Source organism: Notolabrus celidotus, chromosome 1, assembly GCF_009762535.1.
Source record: "Notolabrus celidotus isolate fNotCel1 chromosome 1, fNotCel1.pri, whole genome shotgun sequence".
NCBI lineage: Eukaryota > Metazoa > Chordata > Actinopteri > Labriformes > Labridae > Notolabrus > Notolabrus celidotus.
The window spans coordinates 14,823,103-14,850,932 of NC_048272.1; the positions used below are offsets into that span (position 1 = coordinate 14,823,103).

Consider the following 27,830-nt stretch of genomic DNA (forward strand, 5'->3'; position numbering starts at 1 on the left):
TAAAAATGTGTTTTGATATGGGATTTGAAAATGGAAAGAAAGTCAATGTTACGGATGTCTTCTAGTGGGAGGGAGTTCAAGATACATTCTTTTAAGATAATGTAAAATGCAATTACTTGTCAATTTCTTGACTAAAGAGTATTTCAAATCAAGCTACATTCATTATAGCAAAAAAAAAAACTGCATCAATTTAGATATTTTGGTGGTAGGTTTATAGTCCGAATACTAATCACGGCTTCACAATTACATTCATATATGGATCCTTAATAGCTACATTAATACACAACATCGTTCAAACCCCTCCTCACAACATTGAGGTTTGGTTTTTTAATGAAATGTAGAGAATCTGCAAAGGACTGTCCATCTTGTTCAGAATGAGAAGCATGCACATAAAATACATGAGAATTTTAAAAAGCTGCTGTGCAAATCCATTTCCTGGCATATATTTTCCTGATATACAAACATCTAACAATATCAGCAAGTTTGATACAAGAGTATGTTGGAATATTGCACATTTTTCCATTTGTGATCTTTGCCTCTTGCGTTTTGTTATGAACACAAAAAGCTCATATTTTCTCCTCACACATTCTTATGATCTCAGTGAAATAGGCTGGTATGCATTAAATTGCTTCGGCGTTGAAACGAGCACTTCCCCTCATACACAATGTAATGCAATGCCTTGGTAATATACTATGACTGAAGAAACTCTCTTTGGGAAAAATAAGTGGATTTTACCCCCGATACAATGTCTCTGAGGGACCTAGAAAAAGATTAATGTGGTAAATATGAGAGACTATTTTTAGGTTTCCTGGGCTGCTTAGCATTGGCTCAGTCTGGTGGCTGCGACACAATGTAAAGCAAACTAACATTTAACCCAATAAGATAAATCATACTTCACATATTCCCTCTGGGGCTTTTTGTCATCCTGTTTCCTCTCATGTAGCTTCAACGTGTTGTTTCAAATTATGATTCAGTGATGTTTAGGTGAATGAATGGATGTGAAAGACCTTTCCTGGACATAAAAATCTGCAGATGGTTTCAACTGGCAGGGTTTCTTTGAAGTAGGTCCCACTGCCTGATAAGAGATAAGATCAAGTCAGCACAGATCATCAAGTAGTGGTTCTTTACAACCCCTGCTGGGGGGACTGTGATTTAGCTGTGGGCTTCAGGAGTATCAGTGATATCAGAGAGTCTCCTTACTCATACGCTGCAGAAGATGAACAGACAGATTGGAGCAGATATACTTCAGATGTCTGTCATATGGGAGAGATAACTGGGCTTGCCTGTGGCCTGAGCAAAGAAATGGGACCATCACTTCATATGAGTTGCTGTATTGATTTTTAGAGACTTTAAACAGTGTTGTAGGCCATATGGGCAATGATGCATTAAGATAACATTGTACTTTAGCATGGTTTATGCAAGAAATAATCACTGTTGTGTGCATGTTGTGTACATTTAATTAACATTTTCATAAAGTGCAAAAGTACTTAAATTATTGGGAATTTAAATGGTAACCACTTGCACTGGTTTTTCCTTGTTTTCAATGGTTTATATCAAACTCACACTTATGGGGATAGTTGGGCTTATATCAGGTACTTGTGATAACAAGTGTACGATGTACAGTAGATAACAGTCAGAATGGCTCCTGTTTGGAAAAGCCAGTCTGAATTCCTTTATGGAGACTAAGCTTAAAAACTGCTGCACACAAGATCATGATAAACAGTACTTTTGTCGCTTTAAAAAAGCCATACATGTACAAAAACATTTCAACTGTAGGTGTAAACTGAAGTTAACAGCTGACCTAGTATGCTTTTCTTTGTACAGATAGTATTTTTATATTTATTTAGATTTTTTGGATTTGTGTTTAGGTTTTTAAAGTGGCTAACAAGCATGTTAGATGTGGCCCCATCTGCAGCTGCACATTGTAATAACAACACGTAAGCGTCAGATATTGCGTCTCATCTGGTAGTAATGGCTGCTTGCGGTCCACACTGCATCTGTCAAATTAATACTTCTGTTACGTCATGTAAACAAACCACACTGCTATCAGTTACGCACAGGTGAAATATTTTCTGTCATCCTTCAGTTGCACTTTATAAACAGAAACATGGGACGATGGTGTTAGTACAAGTCAAGGCACAACATTTAATTTGCGGAAGTGAAATTTATTAATGCACCACTATCTCAATTATGTGAAGCAAGCCAACAAGCTCGATTGAGTAAGAAAGCAAAATAAAATAGTATTTACCCCAATATAAGGCGTTTTTTTTTTCTCCTTTAATTTCATGTACAAAAAGTGTCATGGTCATATAATCAGGGTTAATTAATAATTGCAATTTTTTTATCACAACATTGGATGGCTCAACTCATCTGTAAATCGAATGTACCCCCTATGACGAAGTCCAGCCATCACACACAACTACACTGCCAGGGGGATGAAAGATGGAGAGACAGAGTGATTGGCCAGAACAAAGTGGCTCAAAAGTAGGCAAAGTTATCTATTAACAGAGGCAGGGTTGTGATACTGGTGTGTTTGTTTTATCATTATTCTTTAATAAAAAATGTTTTCTTTATGGGCCTAGCTGTCTATGTGCACCAAATATACAGAGGCCATAGCCCTTTGTCACAGAGGTTGCTAGCTCCCGATCTTGACGATTTGCTGCATGCCTTCCCCCACTCTCTGCTTCCTGGGTTTCCTGTCTCTCTTCAGCTGTCCCATCAATAAAGGCAAGTTTTGGAAAGGTGATTTCCTAAAAGTTAGTCTGGGGGAGGGGGCGGGTTATCTTACAGTCAAGGTCACTGCTGGTGCTTGCTCATGTCGCATGCTGTTAGAACATCAGAAAAGCTGTTAGTTTTCTTGTAGTATCTCAGTCCAGCTTCTCCAAACAGGTGTCGTTCTGCCTGTTATCTACTCTATGCAGTACACTTACTGATATATAAATACTTTATACTACCTCACTTCAAAAGATACAAACTATCTCTATAAGCAGAAATACATCAACCCTGTGTTCTACATAATAAAATGACACATTTGTCTCTCGGGTTTTAAAATACATTCTGAAAATTCTACCATCTTTCTTTAAGCTCCTAATTCAGATCAAAGAGCAAAACTGCCTAAAATAGACTACGACTGCAAAATACTGTACTGACAATCAGACTGGAAGAATTAAAGAATGTATTAGAGATTTGTATTAGACATTTTGGCATGACCTCCTCTAAGACTGTGGTGATCTGGAAAATGGAAACAGACCTCACAAAAACACAGTAGGCAGAGCTAAAGCCCGACATTCATACAGATGGAGGAAAGGAAACAAGCACACAGAGGGAGAGAGGGATGAGGACAACATGCAAAAGAGGGAGAGCAAGAGATGAGGAGAGAATTTCCTGAAGCTCCATATCCGAATCATATGGAAGGATGCACCAACAGCCATGGGAGAGAGAGGTTTTAAGTAGTCCTAATGGTCCAGCATCGAAAAATCTGAGTCAAGGTGAAAATAAACAGAGAAGAGGAAACAAGAGAGGGACAGACACGCAACTTAGACGTCATGTGCTTGTGGGACACAAAGAAACAGAAAGATGCAGTGGCACAGTCCAGAAAGTAAGCGTATACTCTTCAGCAAGATAAACATAGACAATAAGTATTTGCTTAACAGATTCATTGAGAATAACCCGGCAGAGGGGTAACAGGTACAAGGCCTGAAGTAATCAACGAATAAGCAGATTTAAGAGATTTAAAGGCCTCAGCAGAGTCAGACAGCCTGATGTCAGCAGGGATTATTGCTGAGGAAAGAAATTATAAGTTGAAGTCACTGGGACGATTTTAACAAGGCCTGTCTCAGCAGTGAAAGGAAGCAGGACGACACGCATTGACTCTTCAAGTGCAGGCCAAGCTGACAGACCAATGTGGTGAGCGGTAAATACTTTAGCAGCAGTGGTACAAGGAGAGGGTATTTCTGCTTAATATGAAAACGATCTGACACCAAGAATGTGACCTCAAAGACGACAGAGGGTACAAAGCATCATCTTCCTTTACAGAATCCAGTCAAAGGTGCTGCCATTTTAATGATTAGGTTCGAGTACCAAGAGGTGCCGAACAGCTTTGCTTTGAGGAGCAGAGGCCTTATATTATCAGGTGAATACTGAAATAAGCAAAGATTAAAATATCTTCATAATGCAGAACAAGGTCTTAGGAACACTCTCCAAATTCTTCTTCCTACCTGATAGAGATGAAAGAAGCTCATATTAGTTTAATTTAATATCAGCTTTGGAGGTTACATTCAAAACACACTTTACAATATTTACAGACCACCTAAATACTGTACTGATTTCTTTGATAACCTTGTTGAACTACTGTCTCTTATCTGCACTGACTTTGATTCTGTTTTAATTGTTGGTGATTTTAACATCCATGTTGACAAACCTGAGGACAGAGTGACTGAAGAACTGTGTTATGTCCTTGACAACTTTGGACTCACTCAGCATGTGACGCAGCCCACACACAACAGGGGCCACATCCTAGACTTGGTTATCTCCAAGGGTCTAAACATTTCCAAGGTTCTGGTATCTGATGTTGCTCTCTCTGATCACTGCTGTGTTTTCTTTGAAAGTGATTTATCTGTGAACACTAATGTTCAAACTGAGGTTATCTCAAAACGTTACATTACTGAAAGTACCAGTGATATATTTATTCAGGCTTTCTCTTCCATAACCCCCCTCTCTAGGTTCTCTGCAAATGAACTTGTAGAAGATTTCACTTTAAAAATTACAAACATTATTGATTCCATTGCACCAACTAAATTAAAAGTGGTCTCCAATAAGAAAAAATCGCCTTGGAGGAATACCATGCAGGTCAAACATGAAAAAAAGGAATGTCGAAAAGCTGAGCGCAGGTGGCGTAAAACAAAGCTTCAGGTTCATTATGACAATTATAAAGAAAGACTTCACATGTTTAATCTAGAACTGAAAAAGTCAAGGCAGACCTTCTTCTCAGACATTATCTCCAAAAACAAAGATAATGCACGCGCCCTGTTTGCTACAGTCGACAGGCTAACAAACCCCCCTGTGCCAGTGGCCTCTGAACACTTATCTACCAAGGCCTGCAATGAATTTGCATTCTTCTTCACCGCCAAAATTCAGAAAATCAGACAAGCAGTCAGCACTACTGTACGAGGTACTGGGAATGTGTTATCTGTGTGTCCACCAAAAAACAACTCAATCACTATGACACAATTTAATCCAATAAATTACAAAAACCTACAAGATATAATACAACATTTGAAATCCTCATCCTGCTGCCTTGATATTCTACCATCACCATTTTTCAAAAAGGTTTCAGACTGCATGACCTCGGATCTGCTTCAAATTGTCAACATGTCTCTTCTTACAGGTGTCTTCCCCCAGGCCATGAAAACAGCAGTAATTAAACCCCTCCTGAAGAAGAACAATTTAGATGCATCAGAAATGAACAACTATAGGCCGATATCAAACCTCCCTTTTTTAAGTAAAATTATTGAAAAAGCTGTTTTTCAACAACTGAACAATTATCTAATGATAAATGACTGTTTTGATGTCTTCCAATCAGGATTCCGATCACATCACAGCACAGAGACCGCTCTAGTCAAGGTCCTCAATGATATTCATTTAAACACAGACAACGGCAAAATCTCAGTTTTGGTATCACTTGATCTTAGTGCTGCTTTTGACACAGTTGACCACAAGATACTACTGGACAGACTTGAAAACTGGGTGGGAATCTCTGGTGCAGTACTAAATTGGCTTAAGTCCTATTTAAATGACCGGGACTATTTTGTGTCTATAGGTAAATACACATCTGAGCGGATGAAAATCGTATGTGGAGTACCTCAAGGATCCATTCTGGGGCCTCTACTATTCAACATCTACATGCTCCCCTTAGGTCAGATAATAAGAAACAACCAAATAAAATACCATAGCTATGCAGATGACACACACATTTACATCACCATATCACCAGGGGATTATAGTCCCATACAAACACTGAGTAAATGCATTGAACAAATCAATGACTGGACGAGCCAGAACTTTCTTCAGTTAAACAAAGAAAAAACTGAAATGATTGTTTTTGGAGCCAAGGAAGAAAGGTTAAAGGTTACTGCTCAGCTCCAATCTGCAATGATGAAATGTTCAAACCAAGCCAGAAACCTTGGTGTAGTCATAGACTCAGACCTTAATTTCAGCAGCCACATTAAGACAATTACAAAGTCAGCCTACTATCACCTTAAGAATATATCAAGGATTAAAGGACTTATGTCTCAGCAGGATGCAGAAAAACTCGTCCATGCATTTATCTTTAGCAGACTAGACTACTGTAACGGGGTCTTTACAGGACTCCCTAAAAAGTCCATCAGACGGCTGCAGCTCATACAGAATGCTGCTGCTCGAGTCCTAACAAGGACCAAAAAAGTAGACCACATCACTCCAGTTCTTAGATCTCTACACTGGCTTCCTGTCTGTCAGAGAATAGACTTTAAAATCCTGCTGATGGTTTATAAAGCACTGAATGGTTTAGGCCCAAAATACATTGCTGATCTGCTACTACTTTATGAACCACCTCGACCTCTGAGGTCATCAGGTACTGGTCTGCTTTCAGTTCCTAGAGTCAGAACGAAACATGGTGAAGCAGCGTTTAGTCATTATGCACCACATATCTGGAACAAGCTCCCTGAAAGCTGTAGGTCTGCTCAAACTCTCACCTCTTTTAAATCAAAGATTAAGACTTTCTTATTTACCTCTGCCTTCCTATCTTAGATTATTTTAACCCACTTTAAATTAAAATTTTAATGTAATTTTTAATATATTTCTAATTTTCCTTTTCTTTTCTGTTTTATCATATTTGTCATTTTAATTATGTTCTTTTATGCTTGTCTGAATGTCTCCAATGCTTTTAATGTGTTAATGTAAAGCACATTGAGTTGCCCTCGTGTATGAAATGCGCTATACAAATAAAGCTGCCTTGCCTTGCCTTGCCTTCTGATTAAGGTGACATTGAAAGAGTGAAGTGGGGAAGCTTTATTTAATGCCATGCAAACATTTGGTTTGAAGCAAGTTTCACAAAAGCCACTCTTCGTTAAGTGTTTGATGGACTTTCTCAAGCAGTGTTGGGGTTATAGATTGGAGTTTTACAATTCACACACTTGGGGAACAAGATTTATGAGTAATGCAGTAAGAGAGAGAGGCAGTCCTGATGTTGTTGACCAGGCTATTTGTCTAATAGTCTGGGATGTAAAGCTTTCCATGACTGCACAGTTTTACAAAACTGATCGACTTCATTTGACACTAGCTAAAACCTAGTAGTCTCTTTCATCATCTGCGACCTGCTGAGCTCTAAATCCTTAATGTCAAACTTTTCAGAAACACCAGTTGATATCTCTGGATAAAATAGCAGCGCCTATATTCCAATATAGAGAATTCCAACCACTTCTTATCCGAGAAAGCCCCAGAGAGACACCAATACACCCAAAAAATAACAAGCCAGCTAGGGGTTTGGTGAGTATGTAAGTCTACTATACGTCTTATCATCACCCCTCATGGGTGAGGAGCCAGAGAAAACATCCTCAGTTGGCTTTCTTTTGTGATGTTTCACAACTTCATCTTTAATTGGCACCGACATATTGTGGTGTTGCTGTAGCACCATAAGATTTACCTCTACAGTGAAACCTGTGGCCGTCAATATGAAGTTAACCTTAACTGCAGCTAGCAGTCTATCATTGCTGGTACATTGTTACCTTTATTTCAGCATACGATGTTTGCAACTGTTGGTTGAGACAGAGGAGACAGGAACGCCAACAGGACTACCAATGGGGCTGGTCTTTCAGCCCCAGAACTACTTTACCCTGAACTAAAAGGTTCTGTGCCCCCATTGTTGTCTGCGTTTCGACCGCGAGACCTAAGCCCCGGGTAGATTGTGCAAATCAGGCCAGTGACGTACAGAGGAAATAAAAAGTAAATACACTACACCACCAGACCAGTAGAGGGCAGTAGGACAAAGACGAATGGTGTCATCTGTGATGAATGGCAAAAAAGCAGATGGGCAGGCAGGTATCATTATGAGCAACACAACAGTTAGCCTATTAGCATGGAAGAGGCTCAGCTGGTGCTGTTTTAGATCATGCTATATTTCATCACAGATTGATTCTCTGAATCAACACGTGAGAGGAGATAAGCGCGAGTAGCAAAGACATTTCAACACGGCTTTAAAATCCTTTTTAACTCAAAAAGCCGTGGCGGAGAACGCCAGCGTTTTGGTTTAATCAGCGACCCTGTTAACTGGAGACTTTCAGCAGGATGCATCCCTCATAAACGTCATTAAATACTTATGAGATGAGGATATTGAGTCTTAAAACACCCTCTGTGTTTCAACAGCTGTGTAAACTCCACGAACACTGTTACATTCAGCTGAAGTTTCTCCAGTTTACATGTCACTTTTAAAACCGTAACACCGGGAGAGACACATTTACGGTGGGCTAAGAGAAGACTACTGTTACAAGCTGCTAAATCAAGTGAATCACAGCTTCTACTTTGAAAAGTACGCACACATACAAAAAAGATAGAAGAAATGAAAGAAAGAGAAATCAAATGAATCACAGATGTGTGTGATGTTATTGTGGACGACGGGCGTAATAAAAACACTGCGGTTAATCTACCAATCAGACATGTTCAGCATTTCAGGCCCTGCCTCCCAAAAGCCCCGGGGCTTTTGAAAAGTACTACACCCCTAGCAGGGGCTTTTTAGGGGGGAGATTATCTACCCCTGAACTACTTTTTTGCCCTGGGTCCATCGGTCGAAACACATGTAGTTCAGGGGTAAAGTCCCTATTTCCGGGGTAAAGTTCCCCTGGTCGAAAAACGCCTTTAGGGTGAAAAACAGGGCCACATGACCAGTTTCTTGCTCTTGGGATCCCATTCACAGTTCTGGACTAATAAAACACTGCATCATCTGCATATGGCTTTCCATAATGCCTGAATCCATTCAACTGGAGTTCCATGACATCTAAAGTAATCTAAGTAGAATTGGCTGTTCTATCTGATCTGATGGACACTTCTCTCTGGGAGAACCATCCTAAAACTGACCCCTTAATCTCTAATATTAGTTGTGGGTAGTTAAAGCTGGGGTTGGCAGTCTCGGAAAGCTAGCATGAATTTGAATGTAGCATTTCCTCATGACTCCATCTAACCCCCCCCCCCCCAGAGCTCCTCAAAAACCACGCCCCCCCCCCCCCCCGCTCACATGCACGAGCGCCGCTGACTTGCGACTATATGATGGTGACTGATTCAAAACTGGTCCTTACCAAAACATTATCATAGTGAAAGTTAAAAACACAAACAAATATGGCTATTGTTAGTACTCACAACTGTCATGCTAGCATTATACAGTTGTACCAGTGACACGATATCAGGAGAAAAGTTATAACACATATATAGTACTGTAACAGCTCTACTGTTTGTTAAATGTGTTCAGTGTAGATGTTCTTAATTCCTACAGTGTTGACAGTCAGTGAAGGCATCAGGAGAGGTGTAGAGAGTGCGAGCTGGAGAGAGGAGAGACAAGAGAAGTTCTTCATTCATTCAAACATTGATTGTTGTTTTGCTGGTTGTCGTGATCACGGCCGACAGTGACCAGTTATTTAAACTCAACGTGTTCACGACTCAGCTCGTCATCCCTACAGCGACCGGACTGACGCTACAATACATATACATTTTCTGTAGGACTTACTGAATGTCATTCATTCTTCTGCTTGTCAGAGCCCCCGTGGTGAGAGCTTCTTAGACTCCGATCCGGACTACAGTCCTGAGCAAAGCACTTCATCGGGTCAGAGGGGACAGGCCCGAGGTCGAGCGAGAGGGGAAGTAAATAGAGTCAGGGAAAGCAGAAGCAGGAGATAGGGACTCAGAGTACACGCTGGGGAAATGTACGCGCAGGAGGCGGGCAGAACGGCAGGACGGGATTTGATTGGTTTAAAATTTTGGCACCCAAAAAACGGTGATTGGTTGGTGTTTTCCCAGGTTTACTCTGGCTGTAGATAGCAGCTTTTCTTCGCTCTTTTTTAAGAACACATTATTTATTGATTGCCATCAGGACATAAAGATCATTTTAACCAGTATAACAAAAAGTGTATCTAAATCTGATTACCAACCCCAGCTTTAAGTGAGCAAACCTTCAGTCCAAGTAAAGTCTTGATTCCCTAGTGTTCAAATCTGTATCGAGAGTCCAAGTCGAGACCTGTGATTTGTTAAAAAGACCACTGTTTCACCTCAACTTACTCATGCAGGACATTTTGGATGTGTAGACAACACATTTCATGTATTATAGAGGGGTACTACACTCATTCTCAGACTCTGTGTTATCCCTCCGATAGCTTTGTTGTAGCTTTACATGATTTACAGCTCAGAAGATTCTTTATTCATCACGGTCTGTTTTAAATCTTTAGCCTCTATCTGAAATGTTTCATTACAGCTTCTGTCTCTCCAAAATCTGAGGTTCACATCTATGGCACATTTGAGATATAGAGGAAATGCACAATAAATATACTGGAGTTGCATCAAAAATACTTAATTGACAGATACTACGTTAATAAAGCAACTCAAACCACTGCAAAGTCAAACAATGCTACAACATACTGTGTAAAGTGAAGACTGGAATTTTAGCTAGCTGTCTCTTCTCCACAGCTTCATACATCAAAACAGAAAAAATAGTGACAACTTTTAACCCAAACCTGCCATAAACTGAACCACTGTGTTTAAATGCATCGGAAAAAAAACGGAGAAAATGGTTGCTTGAAATCCGTGCAGTAAAACACGGATGATGCACTATTGATTTGGGCCTCCGGTTGCTCTTCTTTGATCTCTCAAAACTGAGAAGAGTATGTCTGGCAGGTGTGTTGATTTTAACCTCAGGCCTGCAGCTCTCTCTCTCTCTCTCTGACATTGCTGAGAAAATAGTCAGGTAGGACTATACATAGATCTGATAGAATCTTATAAAGAGTACAGCCAGACAAGAGCAGTGCTGAAGCTCCAGGTTGCTTTTTGATAAACTTTAAATGAACTTTGTTTTTGTTTTAATTCATTACGATTTTTAAAGTATTTTGTAGTAGAGTTTAAATTGCCTCCTTGGTTTGCTGCTAGCCTTTGCTGTCCAGTTTTAAAACCATTTTTAAAATAAAAAATGTAAATATCATTCATGCTTATGCTTATAGGCACTTTAGGGTCAGAGCTCTATCACTGCCGAGGTGCATGTTGTGTACATTCCTCACTCTTTAAATTCACAGTGAGTCTGTGGTTTTTAATGTATTTTTATCCACCATGAATTTGCCTGCAGGGATAAATAAAGCTTATTGGATGGAGTTAAATTGAATTGAAATGGCTCTGCTATGGCTACAGTGAACTTCCAATGAGTCAAAGCCTCCTTAATTTGACACACAGCACAGACAAATCTTAATTAAATAAAAAAGAACAAACGATGGAGTTGGTGTGCAGTGGCCTTCTGTAAGGATATATTATTGCTCATTTCTGTATCTTGGCAAGCTATTTAAAGTTGCAAAATGTATATATATATATATATATATATATATATATATATATATATATATATGTATATATATATATATATACATACATACACGCCCAGGTCGTTATTGCAAATGAGAATTGGTTCTCAATTAACTCACCTGGTTAAATAAAGGTAAAATAAAAAAATATCATGGTCCACATTAGTGTTTTTTTGGCATTATAAATAAACTTTTTTGTACTTTTGTTACTTTTAAATAGTAACTGGGTCAGTTTTCTAGATGCGCTTATCCTAACCAGTGTCTGCATCATGTTTTTATGCATTCTTTTGCATCCTCATCTTGTTGCTTCTAGTGTTACCTTCTTAGTTCTCATTATTTTCAAGATGCAGTTTTGCTTTAGATTAAATACATTTTGTTTTACCTGTAAAAGTTGCTCCTTTATTGCTTTTACTCCTTCTCCACACACCCATGTTTTAGTGTACCCAACTTCCTTGCGCCTTTTCCATATAAAGAGAATCCAAGCAACATGATGTCAATTTTTAAACATTGCCTCCAGACTTCTTTGTTGAGAACTATGACCACCCACAGGGAGTGCACTAGAGAGGATAAAGAAGTCACTGTTACAGCTCTATGGCTGGCTTCCTATGACATCCATAGAGCTATTCTTTTTGGTGTATAGCTCATATGAATATCTTATTGTGTCTATATTGACATGGGATCAGCTTTGATGCAGCTTTCATCCACTTTCTTTAGAGGGGAGGAAATAAGTTGTCCTGGGTGCTGACTCAAGATCAACTTTCATGCTGATCTCTCTGGTTCTGTCATGCATTTGAGAAAGAAAGAAAAAAAGGAAAAGGAACTATCCTTGGTGCTGAACTGGAATCTTTCATGATGCAACTCTCTCCCACTGTCCGCTGTTTGTAAGTGAAGAACTGTCCATTGTGCTGATTTTGGATCTGCTTTAAAACAGTCCTCTCTGGTCTGCTGGCTATTACTGTTTATCTGGAAACAGCTTTCAGGTTATACGTCCATGAACTAATGAGGAAATATTCCTGTTATCAGGATCAGTTTTCAGTTAGCTCTCTGCCATTGTATTGTAAAAATGGGAAATAATCCATGATGCTTATTTGGAATCAGCAGAGGGAAACCGCTGTCCTCTACAGTCTGCTGTGTGGAAATTAGGAACTGTCCATGGTGCTGATTTTGGATCAGCTTTGTTTCAGCTGGCTGCTGCAGTCCTAAAACTTAAAGTGAGGAGTTGACCATGGTGCTGATTTGTAATCTGCTTCAAAGCAGCCATTTCTAGTGGACTGTTAGTTGTAAGTAGCTTCCTCACTGTCCTCCATTTGTACATGGGGAGATTTTCATGGTGCTTACTCAGAATCAGATGCAAAGCAGCTGTCTTTCACGGTATGCTTTTTAAAATTGTTCATGGTGTTGATTAAGGATCAGTCCTTACTCAGCCTGAAAAGAAGAATTGTATGATTTGCCTTTCCATCCTACAGCATAAGAAAAAGTTGTCCATGTTGCTAATTTAAGATCAGCTTTAGCTTTTAGTCTTTTATTACAAAATGTAAGGTGTATGCTGATCTCCAATCATCTTTGGTTCAACTCTTTGCTGCAGTCCTCCAGCTAAAGATAAAGAGTTGGCCATGGTGCTGATTTAGGAGCAGCTTTCTAGCAGCTCTACCTGTCTTTTTAAAAAAAAGTGACATATCCGTTGGACTGAGTTTTTCCAAGCAATGAAGTAACGTTTACCAGTGGACTGTTAGAAAATGAAGATTTCTCTGTTGTGAGGCAACTCTCTCCTACACTCTGCTAATTGGAAAAAAAGAGTTGTCCAATGTGATACTGAGCTTTGCTTCTGTATACTGTTTGAACAAGAGGAGCTGTCCATGGTGCTAGCTTGTAATCAGCTATGTCTCTGCTCTTTCCACTGTCGTCCAAGTGGGAGCGAGAAGTTGTCGATGATGCTGATTCGAAATCAGTTTTGAGGCGTTTCTCTCTGCCACTGCCTACAATGTGAAATGGTGAGCTGTCACTGGTGCTGATCTGGGCAGAAGACTGTTAACAGCAGCTCACAACATTTTCACCCCTGCTAGGTCTTCTTCAACACATTCTGAGAGTTAAAATATTGCAGGTAGCTGCTCTGTGTTGCACATGTTAGCATGCCAAGTTGATTCATATTGTAGGACTTTGAGCAAGATGTGATTTAAACAAGTCTTGTCTTTGAAAATACAGAAAATAAAGGGAAATGTGTTCTTTTGAAGTTTGCAGCTCAGTGGACTATAAGTGTTTGACCAGAGAAACCAACATTAGAAGAGTGTGCTTGGAAAGAACGATAAGAGGAGATGACTATAATACCAAAATGCAACAATAGCAGATTGCCTCAGTAACCTTTTCCCATTATCCTTCTTTATAGTAGTATTCCCATGGGGAGTAGAGCATAGTACTTGTATTCCTGTAACACTAATATTACCATTTTTGGACCTTTTTCCCATGGTCCCTCACTCCTCTCTCCCCCTCCTCTCCTCCTCTCCCTGCCCTGTATTGATCTGCTGCTGGTTGTGTCTGACTGTACTATACCCACAGATATTTATGTTTGTGACTGCTGGTCTCCGGTTCCCATTATAGGCTTGAGCGATAGGCACGGGCAGTGTTTCAACACCTCGCTGCTGAGGAAAAATGTAATATTCAAGAGACGTGTCCTTAGTCAGCACTTCCACTCAGAGAGTTGGCTATGTAAAATGACCAGGGACAGCAAGTCTACTGGAAGCATAAGCTGCAGGGAAAGAGATGATTGGAAGAAAAAAAAAAGTAGAGCCTTTGCTTAACCACGTACACCACATGAATACAATCCTGATCTTTTTGACTATTTTCATTTGACTTATCATTGATCCAAACAATCTGCTTTCAGTATCAAGAAATCTTGATTTTGACACCCTGAAAGGGTCAGGCAGGAGATAAAGGTATTTGTTTAAACCCAAAATGAAAAATAAATTACAGATGTTCTGATACTATTTATACCCTCCAGATACCATTTTTGTTTCCTAGACCTGAGTATTGGCTGATACCAAGCAATCATATGATTCAAATGCAAACAATAATATTACAATGTTGGGTTGAGTACTGCTTTACACCTCTGTAAAATAGGTTCCTCTAAAGCGAAATGTACCACTGTAGAAAGTTACATGCAGTTAAGTGCCAATTAGCAGTATGTACTTGTTAGAAAATACACGCTAACAGGTACAAAAACACTGACGGAAATCCAAATGTAGGCAAAGCACAACACAAGTCAACAAATTTTGAAAGAACAGACAAGGGCGCACCCAGCGGATGGCATGCATCACTCCTTGAAATCTAACTGACCACCACTGAAGCCTTCCCAAATAGCCCAACATAAAGTATGATTTGATATTTCCCTTATCATAACTATCAGTGCTGTGATACAACAGGCTGCTAGCTGACAAGCCAGTACTGATGATGGCTCTAGTAAATCATTTTAAGATATTTTGACATTGTTAGTGTTTTTCAGTTGTATTTGCAGTTTTTATTTTTTGACTGAGTTCTCTTTCTAACCATGCAACCACCTGTCCACCAGAGGAAATACTCACAGTGAACCTGAAGTATCCAACGAGCACCTGTTTGTGATTAACACAAAGACCCTGCAGAGCTTCCACTCCTTTGTCTTTAGGCTGCTACCTTTCTTTGCATTTCATTGTAGCATTTTTCCTTTTGTTAGTACCAAGTGGATACCTTGGGTGTTGAAAAATGAAGCCAGTTCAGACGTGTAAAAAACTGCAGTTCCTCAAACATCCACTTGAGGCTGGCTCCAAAAGCCAAGGAATACCCATTAACACCCATGTCACAGTACCAATTTTTACAGCATACATAAAAGTTATTCCAGCCAGGTACAAAAAAGTTTGTAGTCTCTCTACCTCTTCTTTGATTCCTAAAATGTATAAGGGGGGTCAAATTAAAAAAAAGCATCAGTTAAGATGATATAAAGCTAAGAGTTACGCATGCAATTGCATTATTAGTGGCATGGCTGTGTTGACCGACAGTGGGTGTTATAGTTATTTGCCAATAGGCTGAAAGCTCTTCTTTGTTCCATCTCTTTTAAGATTACCTGGAAGTTAGGTTGCGTCAGCATTTTCAGTATGGCTTCAAAACACCCTTTCAGGAACCAATAGGTGGCCTCAGACTGACTATGACCACATTTTACAAAGTCTATGGTTAGTACTTTAAAATGTTACTATAGACACGTCTTCTTTTGAAGTCCTTGAATATTTATGTGTAAAAGATTTATGTTTTTATGCAGTTGTGTTTTTTATTTTGAAAGATAAAAATTGATATATAGGGGTATAACATTTGTGAGAGACTTATATGACAGTAGTTTAAGTTTATATGAATTGTGGAGACCTCAATCAATCCATTATCTATTCTGCTTTTCCCAGTCAGGGTCATGACTATCACAGCAGTCATTGTTCAAGAGACGGGCTACACCCTGGTAAGGACGGCAGCCTATCACAGAACTAACATATAGAGACAAATAACCATTCACACGCACACTCACACCTGGAAGATGTAGAGTGACCAATTCACCTGACATGTGTTTGGACTGTGGGAGGAACCCGGAGTAACTGGGGAGAACCCACGCATGCACAAGGATACACATGCAAACTCCACACAGAAAGGCTCCTGCCTGGCCAGGGGATTCAAACCAGGAACCTTGTTGCTGTGCGGCAACAGCACTAAACACTACACCACCGTGCAGCCCCATTGTGGAGACAGAAAGGGTCAAAATGAATGCTAGTATTTATAACTGTTTTTGAAAGCATCTACCTCATGCATCCCCTGCATAAATTAACGCCCCAGTAAGGCTACCTCAGTCAAAAAAGCCTGCACATGCCCCTGCTCCTAATCAAATACACTCCCTTAAATTATATACTGCACATTATTACCATCTAATTTAAACCCAACAACAATGTGACAATATGACAGTGTGATATGTATTGGACATTCTAAAATGTTGCCCTACGGCAAGATGTATATACTTTCCTGATTCAAATAAAAAATAATGCTAAAAGAATGATTATGTAAAAACTCTTATTAAATCATTCCCCATTCCATACACTTCATCCTTGTTATAATCTGCCTGAGGGTCTGCAAGTTTATCAATTTGTAACCAGCCACTCATGAAGTCCTCACTCGGGATTAGCATGAGAACAAATACAACCAGTTTCTTTCCCACATTTTCTCTCACCCTCTGCCTCCCCCCACCCTTTCCTATCTGCTCTTTCTCTCTCTCTGTCTCTGATTCTCTCTTCCTCTTTTCATCACATCTCTGTGCACAGCCTCCGCACACCGGCTTTTTGGTACATCAGCGTCCTGACCTTGCTGACCTTGCTGACTGAGCCTCTGAGAGACTCCAGCTGGTTGTGATCGGTGGGCAATCTGCAGCGGAAAGCTCTCCTCCTCTCTTTGTCTCTGTGTCTCTCCCTCTTTCTGTCACATTCTTGTCCCTCACTTACTGCACATTTCCCTCAGAAAAACACACTCTATGATTAACAGGTGAAAAACTTCAGTAAAGCAGGGATACTTGACATGTTAACCTTCTCAAATACCCCAAAGAGAATTCATCTAACTAGCACCTCTAGGCTTTATTACCGTCCATTGTGCACAAGTATTCCTCATTTCCTCCTACTGTTGTTTTCTACCACTAATGCAGATTTTAAAATAAAAATTGCAGGCTTTAGTGCAAATGAAAACCACTGTGGTCCTTCTCATTTTTTGCATGGAGGGTATTCTGTGATTCAACAAAAAAGATGCAGAGAAAATCCCAAGCTATACTTTCCAAAAGCCTCATAGAGAAACAGCGGGTCTGCTTGGTAGAGTGTTCTGGTTGGGTTGTTTTAAGAAGGCTGAACAAGCACTTGGCAACAGTGGCAAGGCAAAACTTCATTTGAACAGGCAGAAAACTCGGGTAGAACCAGACTCAGGTGGACAACCATCTGCCTCAAGTAGATGCAAGTATGTAGAAAAATATTTAACTGGGAACCAGAAACCTTTATTTTTTCTGTCTTAGCCATAATTGCGTTAATCTTTAAAGGCTTTGGATTCATTATTGTGTAGCACACTCTGCTTTTGTCCTCTTGGTAAAATTAATTGCTTCTTAGTCTGTTGGCTTCTTTGATAATGCATAAATACATGCAATTACACAACCACAATTCCAAAAAGAAGTTGGGGTGTTGTTTAAAATACTAACAAAGACATAATGTGATGGTTTGCTATCATTTACAGCTTATCTTTAATGGAGAAAAGTGACATAGACAACATATCAAATGTTATAGGGCACTCATGCATCCCCGTACCTACAGTCCGTCTTTTCAACTGTATTCTGATAACAAGCCAGGTGGTTCCTCTTGTCCTAAGGTCCAAAGAAGTCACTGGTGTTTCTTCTTCATGTTCATATGTAGTTTCCTCCCCGCATGATATAGTTTTAACTTGCATTTTTCGATGCAGTGATGGGGAGTAATTTTGAGCCCATGCAGGGATTCCCACTACAGAGTCATGTCTGCTTTTCAGGCAATGCCACCCAAAAGCCTTAAGATCAAGGACGAACAGTACTGCTTTTTGGCCTTGTCCCTTTTGTACAGAGATTTATCCAGGTTCTCTGAATCTTTTAATGATATCATGTTCTGTAGATGATTGATAAGAAAACTTTGCTGAGGAAAATTATTCTCAAAATGTTTAACTTGCTCACGCAGTCTCTTACAGTTCAAGTTCAAGTTCCAGGTTTCTTTATTATCCCCAGGGGGGCAATTTGTCTTTCAGTCAGCGGTGACTTAAACAAAACAGTACAAAAAGTCACACCAACATCAAAACATTCAAAACAATAACAACATAGAAACAACGGCTATGCGGCATCGTTAAGCAGGCTAGCTGCTACCGGTACAAAATACTTTCTTTTCCTATTTGTCCTACTTTTTGGCATCGCAAATCTGCGGCCTAAGGGAAGCCGTTGGAATTCATGAAAAGAGGATAGCACGGGTCAGCAATGATGGACCAGGCCTTGCTGAGGGTCCTGGCTCGGTGAAGGCTTGACATGTCTGGCAGGGGTGCAACCCTGCTGCATATCTCCACTATAGCCTGCAGTCTATTTTTATTTTTTAGACTTGTTGACCCATACCAGGACACCATTGAAAAGGTTAAAAGCAGTGTGGTGAAGCTCTTATTATCCTTACTTCTGAGATACTCAGCCTTTCAGGAATGACATTTTAATACCCTTTATTACTAACGTGTTTCAAATTAACCTTGTTAGATGGGAGAAGTTCATCCAGAGGGACAGGAGTTGAAAACCAGCAATAATCTATTTATGCTAAGCATCAGTTACAGCTGTTTGTAGCAGGCAGAAGTTGTACAATGTAATTTGCATTGTCCATATACAATAAATCATGTCAATAAAATAAGTATATTATTTTTTTTCAGTGTTTTGTCTCCCATTTCCTTTCTTTTTAAAAACATGTTGATTGCCTCAAATTTGAAATGAGCATATGTTTTTCCTCAAAACAATGCAATTTTTCAGTTTCAGCATTTGATGGGTTGACTTTGAATTATCTTCAATTAGGTTTACACATCTTCCAAACTTTTTTTTACTGAGTTGAAAACAATTTGTATGTGAGTTTCCATGCTTTTAAGACTGTCAGAAATATTTTGTGTCATCAAAATGTACCATTTTGAGTCATGAGAAAGGACAGTCTGATAAAGGAGTCAGGTCACTTTATCTTTATCACTGTTTGTTATTGGTGGCTTCAACGATGCTCATACTTTCTCTCTCCCGCTTTCCTTCTCTCTACCCCTTCACTCGTCGCTTCCCTCCATCACCACCAGGGGCTTTCCACACCGCGCTGTGTGCCGAGAGCGGCTTGGCTTTCCCTCTCCCTCCCTGCGCTCCTCTGAACGGAGACACCAGACGCGCAGCGCGGCAGCAGACAGGGCGCACAGAGCGTCTGTTCCTCTCATTCCTTATCTCGCAGGGGATCGTACACCTTTCATCCCGGGAGAAGCGGCAAGTTGAACAGCCATCACCGCATCCGCCTGCAACTTATCAAGACGAAGGCGTTTGTTTCCGCCGTCTGGTTTCCAAGGTAGGACTTCGAGGGGTGTTTTAATTCAGGAATGGGAAAGTTGAGAGTAGCGTGGCTTGGTCTTGTAACATACAACTCCACCGGACTTACATGATGCCTTTCGATTTTGCAATGAGGGAGTTGTGTGTGAGCGTGTGCTGCAGAAATTGCCCAAATACGCACAGAGTGGCATTTGTGTGCGTGCGCGGATGTGTGAAAGGAGGCTTAATGGTTGCTTTTGCATTTCATTGAAGCTTTTGCATCTCTGCTTCAAGGCGGAACATCAGCACATAACTTGTTGCCTCACTTGCAACACAATTAACGGCGTTTTGGAACATTCGGTAATGAGCCGTACGCAGGAGATCAGTCGTGATTCGGATCAGAGGAAATGATTAACACAGTAAACAGGCTAATTGGAACGATTTCCACGTTACTGTCAAGAAGGGAAGGGATATAAGCCGGCATGTGATATGATGACTGCACATTAAAAATCGCATTTATCGAACAAATCTGTGACATTTCTACAGTAATAATTATCAGCAGTTGGAGTGTGCTTGCATGCCGTTTGGCTTGGCTGCAGAAATCGAAGTCTCCAGGATTAAGAATGTGTATCCAACTGTGTTCAAGTAAACAAACGTGTATATATGCATCCCAGCGTAATCGTTGCAACAACACTGCTGACTCTCCTAAGTTAAATTACCGGGGTGTAAAATGCCTGCACGCGCCTTCTGCACAGTGGGATGCGTTTCCGAGGACTGCAGCCACTTGATGCGCCAACAGGATGCATTTAGGGAAGTTGGATGTGTGCCACTGGGCAGTAGAGCCAGTGCTGTCGAATGACTGAATGCAGACTAACAAGTCTATCGTATCATAGTATCAAGAATCAATACACTTAATTCGCGTTTATCCGGATTTATCCAATTCCCTCTTTTGCAAGAAAGCCTCAATACAGAAAAATAAGTGTGGAAGCGTCTCCTTCGTGTTTTATTCATGTTTATCCCTGCTTTCTACATTTTATATATTACTCTACGTTAGCTTTTTTAATGTTCTGATTCATGCCTTCGTGTTTAATCTCCACGTGGATCTAATTGATGTCCACGGATCATTTTCCTGGACAGGATCCAGAATATGTGCACCCTGCTTCTTTGAATTCAGCTGCCCTCCTTCTCAATTCCTAATCTTTAATTGTGATTTGAAGCCAATAATTTGTATTAGGTTCTTTGCATCTGTGCGTAACAGTCACTCACTGAGACAGACAAATGCTTTCATTAGAAAAAAAGAGATGAACTGTGCTGTGATTTATTAAGTCGACACTGTTTTGTTATACATGCATCATAACCACAAGATTGATCAGATTCCCCCCAGCTCCACTTCATATTTGTTTTGTAGGGAGGCAGACAATTCATCTCTGTGGCATCAGGATGAAATAGCACCTATTCCTGACATTACAACTGTGTGTGTGTGTGTGTGTGTGTGTTTTATTTGAAGAATACAATAGTGACCATGGGGTAAGGTACACTCACAGCTCTGATATTACTAAGTGACCTTCCATGATGTTACAAAAGCTGAAGTTGTCTCGTTCAGACAGCCTGCCTGCATTCTTGTGCATGTTCATCTGTGCACACACACACACACACACACATGTGTGTGTTTGTGCGTGTGTGTGCACGGGGATCTGTTGTGTTTGTAACACCGACGGCATGCCCTGTTTTATCATTCATCCTCAGCTAATTGGTATTTAGAAAAGTGTAAGAAGTGCCTCCAGTCCCAAAAGCCAATCAATGACTTTAATTTTCCAATTAGAGGCTGATCTGTTCAGGAATGTGTCACTGAGGTAGGACCTCTGGGTGATGACCGTGACCTTTGTGACCCTTTATTTGGGAAATTGATTTTTGCAGGGTCACCATATGGGTTGAAAATTGGTTTGTGTAGAGATCAGCAGAATGTATGGTGGCACCATTAAAGCAGTTTTTTTTTAAATCCTACATAAGATTGCATTTCCTCAGAAATCGATTGTTCTTACCTTTTGTTTTTGTTATTCGGTTCTTGCTCTCACACACTTTGATAGTGTAAAAGCTCTCACGGTGTATATTTCTTTGTTTTGTGGAGTAAAAACATCTACAGACATGGTGAGCTCCACTCTCCTGAACCCTTTTACAGAGTTTCAGTTAAGACAGCCAAACAGTTCAGTCATTATTTAAAATTTAATCAGAGTGCTTTCTAGCTTTCTGCCACCCGAAATGAATGTCAAACGACTGCAACATTTTGCAAATGCCTCAGAGTCTGGTGGTCTTTTAGAGAAACGTATCCATCATTTACCTAACCCGTCTCACATATAGCCACCGTAGGCGTAGTGTTTCTTTGTTGCATGTTTTTTTTTTTAAGACATCTGATTGACAGATTTTAGATACACATAAGCGCACACACACACATGCACATACAGAAACACACAACCTTCAAAAGGCAGGAAAATGAAACCTTTTCTCTGCAGGAGAATAACATTTCCGTCCATTACAGACGCGTCTCTGTTTTGCATTCTGGACTCCTCATTTATTCAGCTGGTGGTCTAACCAGCGTGTACATTACAAGGGCCATGTAGCAGTAACCCAGATGGCAGAATGGGCTGATTGTGATTTATGTACCAAAAGTGAATGCATTACTGTGAGCTTCTGGAGTCAGTGCCAATTCCAGGCAGGCATTTCACACATTTTCAAACAGACACACACCCAAACACAGACACATACAAACCATACATACACACATTTAGATGCTTCGTTACATGCAGCAGTTTGTTTTCGCTGTTGTGTTCACTGTGAGTTTCATCTCTTTTGCTTTTGTCGTTTTGTCACTCTTTATCTCCCTGCCTCTTTCTCTCTCTCTCCCTTTACTTTTCTCTTTGTCTCTCACACACTTGTACAGAAACACACACAGATGCTTACACTGGAGCCCTCCTGAAAAATCGTTCAGATGAAGCAGTCCACCGTTGTGAGACATTGATTACCGTTTACCAAGCTGGAGCATAAACGCAGTGTGTAAAGGAGGGATGACTCCGAGAGACAGAAGGAGAGACTGAAGGAGGAGGAGGAGGAAAGAGAGAGTAGAAAGGAGAAAGAGAAGAGAGAGGCTGATAGATGGCAGTGCTGTAGCAGTAAAGATGACAGATACAGGGGTAAACCAGGGGATCTTTATGGCTAACAGAGAGAGGACAGATTAGGCCAACTAATTGATCTGGACCTGTGGTTAGGTGCCTGCTTCATTCTCAGCAAGCTTAGTGAACTCTCTCAGACACACACACTTGCCTCCACACGCACACACACTTTGACAGTCACACCCTTCACTGCTCACACCTGCTGTCTTGTCGCGCGGTCAGGGCCGGTCAGCCCTTAGTCACTTCATTACCCCCTCAGGGCAGGGACTGCATCAACCATATTAACTCTTGAGCTCTGTGATGGAATCGCTGGGCAGGAGGAGATAGAGAGCTGAGGGCTGTGGACGGGCTCCATGCCTGATTTTCCAGTCCTGTTTGCACCTGATTTCAAGGAGACGCTTACAGGCAACACTTTGATCCAACAATTCTATAGTACTGTGGCTTTGCTGTGGAAATTCAAGCAGTTTTTTGATGCTTTTACTTGTGATGAAACAGCCTACTAATACAGGTTTCTTCTTCATTGTTGCGGCAATGTTAGAGGTTAAATTGCTTTGAGACTGAGCCGGAGCAAGCAATCTCAAACTCTTTTCTCAAATTTACTATGCTGTTAAAACTTTCACAACTGCCATGTTTATCACCAGTCATTGAAGTTCAAAAGATGGTGAGGCATGGACTAAAAAAAGGTGTTTACTCTCTTTCAGAGGGAAGATACTTCTCTAGTGTGTCTTCTAATTATGAAGCAACAACCAGCAGGATATCTGTGCTCTGCTTACTTTAGCCTACCATAGAGACCGGAAGCAGAACAAAAAGCTAGCCTTGCTTTTAAGAGCTAATGGTAGGAACGCTTTTTACATTTGGTTTGTGAATGTAAAGCTGTTTCGACTTGCTACCAGCTGTTATACGAAGCCAGCGAATCTCCTGCTAGCTGTATATTCAGCTGGGCTGTGGCCTGCCTGACTCCGTGGTACAAGACTATCCCTCTTTCCAATCCCAACTCGATCAAAGCAGATGGCTGTCTAACATGAGTCTGGTTCTGCTCGAGGTTTCTGCCTGTTAAAAGAAGTTTTTCCTTGCAGCTGTAACTTGCTGAATACTGGGAGGTGCAATGCTCATGGTGGATTAAGGTGAGATAAGATCGAGTCCTGTCAGTAAGAGGGGACTGGATCTTATCCTGTCTTGATGTTGGGTCTTTGTTAATAACACAACATAGAGTATGGTCTAGACCTGCTGTGTTTGTAAAAGCGTCTTGAGATAATGTTTTATTTGATTGTTGTGACTAGACTTAGGTTCCATGTCAAGTCCCAATTTTTTCTCAATCAACCGAATGCAGAATATGAACTCGTTAGCCAAGTTAAGTGGCAGCTCAGCTCGCAGCCCCCCAAAGCCCAGCGTAAGAAAGCCATGGACACACTGACACTTTAAAGTGAAACTTATTGATCCACTGTTTCAAATGACTTGTGCTAAAAAAAACAGAAAAAAACATCCTTTTGAATAGTAATGCTCTGATGAATGAGCCAATGGCAGCTCAGCTTGTAGCTCCCCCTGACATTGTGTCCATGAAAAGAAGAGGAGATAAGCAGAACTTTGAATCCACAATTGCTATTTCATGTGTTTTTAAAAAGCAGGAGACAACTGTGGATAATTTGCTCACGGTTGAAAACCTTGCAAACCTTTTATTTTATTTTTTTGAGGAGTTACTTGGAGACTCATGATGTGCTGTTCCAGCTGCATTAATCTGTTTTCATTGTTGCACCCTAGAAAACAAAATGGATCAGACTGGATTGACAAACTGCAAGCCAATTCTGTTTTTTTTTCAGTGATATTTTTTGACTTTTTGGGAACTTAGTATACCCACCTGATAGTTTATCAGAATTATCATCTAATTCCTGACAAAAAGTGCATTTCCTTGAATATTTTACTATTCCCTTAAGAGTTTTAATCATATTGCTACATCCCCAAACTGAAAGATACATTTAAATTCTTTAAAAAACTTTGACAAACTTTTGAGTTTCTGTTCATTAATTTGACATGTACGGATATAAAGGGCCAAGTCTCTGATGCATTCTTCTATTTTTCAGCCGATTTTGACAGTTCAAACACAGCCTTATTGAGTTTCTGTGAGTATTCGTGTAGCACTTTGGTGCTTTGATGACTTTATATTGCTATTTAAAAGCAGCTCAGAGGTGTCCACTTAATTATCTACTTTTCAACCCCCCCTAAAAAAACCTACAAGGACATAGCTCTTATTAGATTCACATTTTTTAAAGATTACAAGCGTGTCATTGTAAATCATAACCCAACCAAAGCAACAAAGTGCTAAGCAACAAGAGGAGAAAATGGTCACTAACAAGATTCAGACAGCTGCTGGGTCCATCTGTCCTAATGATGCAGTAAAATCTGTTGGTATGGGATCAGTATCTGTGGATTTTTGAAGGGGAAGGAGCACAGTTAAATGGCAGGCTCCGTAAAAGAAATCATCAAAGGACTTTGGGCTGGGAGTGAAAAATGAGCTTTGAGGCGGTTGCAGGGATATGCAAACATTTTCTTTTTGCATCATGACGGTGTATAAATGAAGAGAAGGTATACGTAACAAGAGGTTCTTTTGGCCTTCATGTTCATCAAAGGTGTGATGAGTGTAGGTACTTCAGGTCTTAGTGGGGCAGATGAACATGTGATGTAAGATTAAAGGACATACATGTTTGATCTGATTAAAATCATGATCTGATCATCTGATCCTGGGGTTCAGAGACCTGCAGCATCGCGTATAGCTGAAATAACAAGATTTGCTCTGGCATGCAATGATAAACTGTCCAGATTGCAGAGATAAATGGATATGCACTTGGATGTACAGTACAGTGTTGATGATTAGAGAACTCTATTTCATTTTCTGCTCTCCGAGTGTGCTGTTGTGGTTTCCCTCCATCTCTCTACTCGATGTGCATGAATTCCTAGAGGCAGGAATCCAGCATCCAGGTAGTCGTTGTGCTTTCTGTAGCTGGTCTGCGTTTGTGCCTTTTGCACTGGAGTGGGAAGAACAACTGCTTTGTAAACCGGCAGTTCTTCACCTGGATGTCACGGTTCACAAAGACTCCTCCTCGGAGTCTGGCATAACCCCACTGGCAGAGCTTATGCGGTGGTGTATTTCTGCGTCAGTGTCGGCTTTGGAGGGATGAAGGCTGCCAAGGTAGGAAAAGTCATCCACATTTTTTGGAGGCTGGATACATTTGATGTGTATTGAGACACACAAATGTAGTGATTCACCACACACATTCATGCTCATGTACACACATCAGAGCACAGATGTAGGGATTTTTTCTTTCGTATGCAAGAGATTAAAATGAACAATGGATTAGAAGAGATGTGAAGAAATTATCGTATTGTTTTTCTCTCTCTTCTCAGATTCATGCATGCAATCTTGTGTGAGGAAAGGCTTTGGGGTCATTTCAATAACTAAACGGTCCGTACTTTACAGTTGTCAATTTTTCCTGCTTGGCAAGTGACTGTTATGCCATTATATATGAGTTTGATTCTGTTTGACAGGGACGCCTCGTGGTTTTTTTCAGCTCTTGTCTCATCTATGATTATCTACTGGCAGTATACGGTGACATTTTTGCAGACCGGGGATGCTCATTGACGACGAGTGTCCCTGAAATGAGATTTATGATGGGCTGTCAGTTTCAAAGACTCACAGAGTGACTCAGGTACAGCCATAATAGAAAAAAGAGCTCCTTCTCAGAGCGTGGTTTGGTTAGTCTGCAAACTGGACCATGAAATGCGTCATTATTAAAACGAGTAAAGCTGGTTCAGTATTTGAGCTTAAAAACAAGGGATGATGGATCTTTTAATTTGTGACTCTTGTTGTTATGAATAGTAATTCATGATTGATTGCCATTATTGACATTTAAAATGTGTACTCCACCCATAAAAAACTCTTAAGTGGTCATATATTGAACATTTTTCTGGAAATACATAACCTTGATTAAATTATACTCGGTTATATATTATGTTCTCTATGTAGGCTACATTTTCCGACTTATATTAATGTTTGTTCACAAATAACTGTATTCTGCTCAACTTGCTTCCCCACATTTCTCTTCTCCGCCCGCACGCACACATGCACGCATGCACACACGCACGCACGCACACACACGCACGCACGCACACGCACACACACGCACAACCTGCACCTCTTACACAGTGTCTTTTCCCATCTCTCCTCTCCTCTCTTTGTCTGTTCTGTTCACAATGTTCACTACTCATGTTATAAAAAGTTCCACCGGTGATGCTGTCATGACAACAGGTGATCCGTGTGTTGACGAGACTTGTTGTTAATGTTAATGGCGAAGTGTTTCTGAATGATCCCAAACTGAGAATGCAGAAAAACATCTGCAGCACAGCACGTAGAGAGCAAGAGGATCAGGTGTGTGTTAAAGCAGAGGGACAAAATGAGCACAGAGGGTGTTAATGAGCATTAACGAGCATTATTACCTAGCTTTCTTACTGATCTTCTGGTTGTGTAAGATGCTTAATTCTGATTGGCCAGAACCCTTTGACAACCCCTTAGACGACAGTTATGTCAAATCAATCCATGGAAAAGAGATCAGGCACATTTTGCTTCTGCTTTTTGACACCATAGACCGTAAAGTCAGGTTGAACCGTTAGCTTCCGTTTGCATCAGAACAATGTGGCTAAAACGTTAGTTTTGGTTAGCATACTAAATCGGCAGACTAAGGAGATTTTCTTATTGGATCCTGTCAAGCGATATTAGCAACTGCAGCAGCGCCGATGAGCGCAACTCACCCAGGGGACCCCCTGAGGGGTCGCGAGACACAAATGGGGGGACGTGGGATGTCTTCTCTTCAAGAATGTTTTTTTTAGGTTATCTAAAAATAGTACATTTGACCCATTATAGTAAAAATATTGACAAATATAGCAGCTAAACTTGAAATAAAACCTTCAAAATAGTAAATGTAATGAGTTTTCTTCCTTTCTTTTTACCAGATGACTCTT

The 27,830-nt window shown here is 40.4% G+C and overlaps 1 protein-coding gene across 4 annotated transcripts in view; it reads left to right on the forward strand.

Moving 5' to 3' along the window:
* The window catches only part of LOC117819899 (cadherin-22-like), a 357,260-nt gene that overhangs the window by 99,909 nt on the left and 229,521 nt on the right, over positions 1–27,830 (forward strand). For 2 of the 4 annotated variants that reach the window (XM_034693417.1, XM_034693444.1), the window contains exon 2: positions 19,437–19,693. The exons of 1 other annotated variant lie outside the window; for it this stretch is intronic. The gene's annotated coding sequence lies outside the window, so the exon portion shown is untranslated. Of the gene's footprint in view, positions 1–16,000; positions 16,054–19,436; positions 19,694–27,830 lie in introns of all 4 variants that reach the window. One more of the 4 variants, XM_034693427.1, reaches the window with a different exon arrangement.